This window comes from Ranitomeya variabilis, chromosome 4 (genome assembly GCF_051348905.1).
Source record: "Ranitomeya variabilis isolate aRanVar5 chromosome 4, aRanVar5.hap1, whole genome shotgun sequence".
Taxonomy (NCBI): Eukaryota; Metazoa; Chordata; class Amphibia; order Anura; family Dendrobatidae; genus Ranitomeya; species Ranitomeya variabilis.
The window spans coordinates 121,386,763-121,390,901 of record NC_135235.1 but is presented as its reverse complement, the minus strand read 5'-3'; positions in this window follow the sequence as shown (position 1 = coordinate 121,390,901).

Genomic DNA, 4,139 nt, shown 5'->3' with positions numbered 1-4,139 from the left:
ACAACACTGCCGATTACAGGTTCACCACTATTACCACAACAGATACGCCTCCATGCATATCTCACAGAGCGCACAGAGCGCCCCCTAGCTGCCACATGGGTCACTACACCACATATCCCCCCCCCTCTGTTCACACCTGTAGGGTTGAACACCTGTCAAACACCTGGAATCTCGAGACAGGTCACACACACTCCTTTGTCTTACCAGTCGAGAAGACTGTCTCAAACGGTTTTGAGCAACACTCATAATCGTACCCTTGTTGGGTTTACCCCGCCCCCAGCGGTCAACACGTAGGCCTTGAGCTTTGGCCCTTAAGTCACAGTCTGCCTGTGTCACCAAACCCTTAGTCACCACATTTTCTCTACCAGGTCTCGCACCTAGGTCACTCAACATGGATTTAACTGAGGAGTTACTGCCTATAACTCTTCCTTGGTGATCAGTCAATCCACTATTTGGAGGTTCCCTTTTGTTCCCTTTTCCTTGGGAAGAAGGCGGCCGCCATCCTGTGTTCTGCAGCTGCTTATTGACCTGCCGTTTGTACAGTCTTAGCTGCTCTATTTCTTTCAGATATATCACGCGATACTCTAGGAGCATTCTGATATTCCTTAGACTCTCCTTGGACCCGACAACAAGGAATGGAATCATTCCATCTTCACCCACCTGGGCCTCATCATCAGCCGGAATCCTCAGTCTCTTTACACCGGATACATTCACCATCTCCTGCATCACTTTCCCAAATCTACCAATGATCTTCCCCACCAGATGTCTGGGTACTCGCACTGTATCTTCCACCAAGCCCAGACGACTTTGAGCTTTCCTGGCTTGCTCCAAACGTCGAGTGGCTTCATTATTCCTCAACAGGATCATCTGTTTTGTGCGGAGGCACTGTAGATGCATATCCTTCAGGACAGCTACCCGCTTCACTGTGACTTCCTTAGTCGACAGTCTCACCAACTGTTTAGTCTCTAGTGCCCAATGCACACTACACGCTTCTACTGCCTTTTTAAAGGCTTCATGCACACCCTCACCGGTACATGCATCTTGCGCCTCTTCGGGTACATCTATCACACACTTGAAGAGTGGATTCTCACTTTCTTCAGGAACGGATGGCCCCTGTTTTGCCATCGACCTTTCCGACCAGACATCTGCCACAACCGGGTGACTATCTTGTTCGGCTCTTAACGCCCACTCTTCTTCAGCTTTACCCTCTTCCAGACCCCTGGTCAAGATGGGCATTAGCAGATGTGAGTCTTCGTCCAGCATCTTCTTCTCTTGTAGAAGACCACTTAATGCTTCTCTGAGCCCTTTCACATCTTCCCTTAAGGCTTTGTTCACACCTTGCCAGGTTAACAGGTGACCTCTGAGCTCCGAGACTTCCTTCTCCAGCTCATTCACCCTGTGCTCAGCCTCTTGTCTCAGGACCCTTTCTCGTTCGACATGTTCTTTCACTGTCTCTTTAATCAGCTCTATTTCAGATGGGCCAGTTTGCTCACCCACACTCTGCCTTTTCAGAGATCTTCCTATCTCCTCACTAACAGGTTCAACCCTCTCTAGGGCTTCAGTAGTGACAACCTTAGCCTCGTCCTGATTCACAGGGACTTCACAATACTTCACACACTCCAGGTCTTCCGTATCTCCCATCAAATTTTCACAAGGTGCCACTGGTTCAGCCCCTTTTCCTCTTTTACGTCTTCGGCGACGGGAGGAAGTTTTGCTCCCTATACCAGAGTCAGTCTTACTGCCCTCTTTACCGCCTTCATCACCGTCTGATTGGGAGTCACCACCACCCGATCTGTCATCCAGGAACCAGCCGTCCCTTTCTAAACAGGTCACACCTTCTGGAATGGCTGCCCCTGCTGTCACGACTTCAGCCTGTAGAGCCCTGTCGTCTCTCTGTGTCTGGGTGCCAGTTCCACTTATTTTATCCGCCAGACGTCTACCAGTCGCATTGTGGCACAGTTCAGGTGGCATGTCCGTAAGTTGGGCACGCTTATCATTTTCCTTGGTCACGCTCACTTTGGGACTGTCAACTCTAGGGGGCGCATTCTCACTAATACTACCACCCATCCACGTAACATCCACAAACACTTCACCCTTTTTCCACCAGTCCCACAGTGTTATCAAATCTTGTCCTATTACCATAGGACACGGCAAACTCGGGACTACAACCACCTCATGGCATGTGGAAACATTAGCTGCGGTAATGGAGAGAGTGGCTACTTGACAACATTTAGCGTCCCCAGGTGACCCAGCACTCCCTGGAAGGGTTCTCAGCAAAGACACCCCTCTCCCCGGGTCTAACAACCCCTGCACACACTCTCCATTCAGCCAAAAAGGACACAGACGTGGCTCCTCACTGATTGCCAGCCAAATCGGACATAGTCGTGACTCCTCACTGATTACTGCCCTTTTTTTGGCTCCACCCCCTTTTTGGGCAAATGTTCCGCTTTTTGACACCACCCCGGTTCGGGATTCCACCCCTTTTTGGGCCATTACCCCTATTTGGGTTACCGCCCCTTTTTGGGACTCCGCCCCCTTTTGGGCAACCATCTCCATTTGGGGTCCCCGCTCACTTTTAGGGACACTCTCCTCCCTGGGACACACCCAGTGGACTTCCCCACAGCACTCAGGCCCCAGTTCACACAGTCTCTGGGCTTGTACTGGCCCTTTAAGTCAACACAACCTGAAAGGGAAAAAAAAAAATTTTTTTTTTCTATGTCACTTCACCAGCTTCTGCTGGTACCGCCACAGCTCCCGCTGCAGTCACACACACCCAGCACGTCCAGGTGCTGCCAACCATAAGCCACTGCAGCTCCGGCTACTGTGGAACCTCTCGCTGCAACCGCGGCTACTCTCCACACGGCTCTGCACGGCTCCACCGCTGCCGCTTGTCACCTTCGTGACCCCGCCGAGTCACAGCAGACGCTTGTCACTTTCGTAACCCCGCCGAGTTACAGCTAGACGCTTGTCACCTTCATGGCTCTGCCACAGCAATTAACTCCACGTGTGCTAGCGGGATCGTTGCCAAAATTCTCCACCAATTGTAAGGTTTCTCTTACTGAGTGTGTTGGGGGACACTCGCTTGGCCGCAATATTCAAGCACACGGGCACGGGTTTATAAACAAAACAGTCCATACGGTTTATTAAAGTGCCATAAACCGGGTAATGCACAGTTCATTATCACATAGAACACAACAGGCACCAACAGTCTCTTTGGTACCTGACGGGAGCCCTTGCTCCACCTGCCGACTCTTTTAACAGTCTTCTGGGTAAGCTGCCTAACGGGGATCACCAACTCGCCTGGTCAATACACAGTAGTCAGTCCAGACCTCACCGAAGGACTCCAGCTTCCCCACACTCTGTTAACACTCTTCCGGGTAAGCTGCCTAACGGGGATCACCAACTTGCCTGTCCGGCACACAGTAGTCAGTCCAGACCTCACCGAAGGACTCCAGCTTCCCCACACAGTAACTGTCTCTGGCTCCGCAGATCCCGGTTCTCACCTTGTCACCGCAGGTCCTGGACCCCGTCCTCCACCTGTCACCGCAGGTCCTGGACCCCGTCCTCCACCCGTCACCACAGGTAACCAGGATCACGCCGGTGGCCTAGTCCGGGTATTCTTCAGGACGACCTTCCCCAGCCGGGAACGTCCAATACCCAGGCCACCCGAAGCCAAGTCCCACGAACTCAGGTGCTTGCAGGACCCTAGTCATTCCTAGAACAGTCCAGCACCATTCGGGACCTTCACGGTCAGGTCCATACACAGGTTTCACACAGGAACCACACAGGACCTACCGGACACACCTCTCAGCTCCACACACAGGGAGCTCACATTCAACACTGACCCACACCCTGGTCACGTTACATACTGGTAACCACTCCCCTGGGTGGGAGTGTGTGTGTGGCTAGTCTGACCCTCCCATCTCTCATGACTAGCCTAGTAAGTCACCCAAACTTAACTATACACATTACACAAACTCTTGAGGGACTACAGGTCCCAGCATAACCACAATACATCAGACTTACCACGCAGACTCCCTCTGCGACACATATCGGCCATTCACAACACTGCCGATTACAGGTTCACCACTATTACCACAACAGATACGCCTCCATGCATATCTCACAGAGTGCACAGA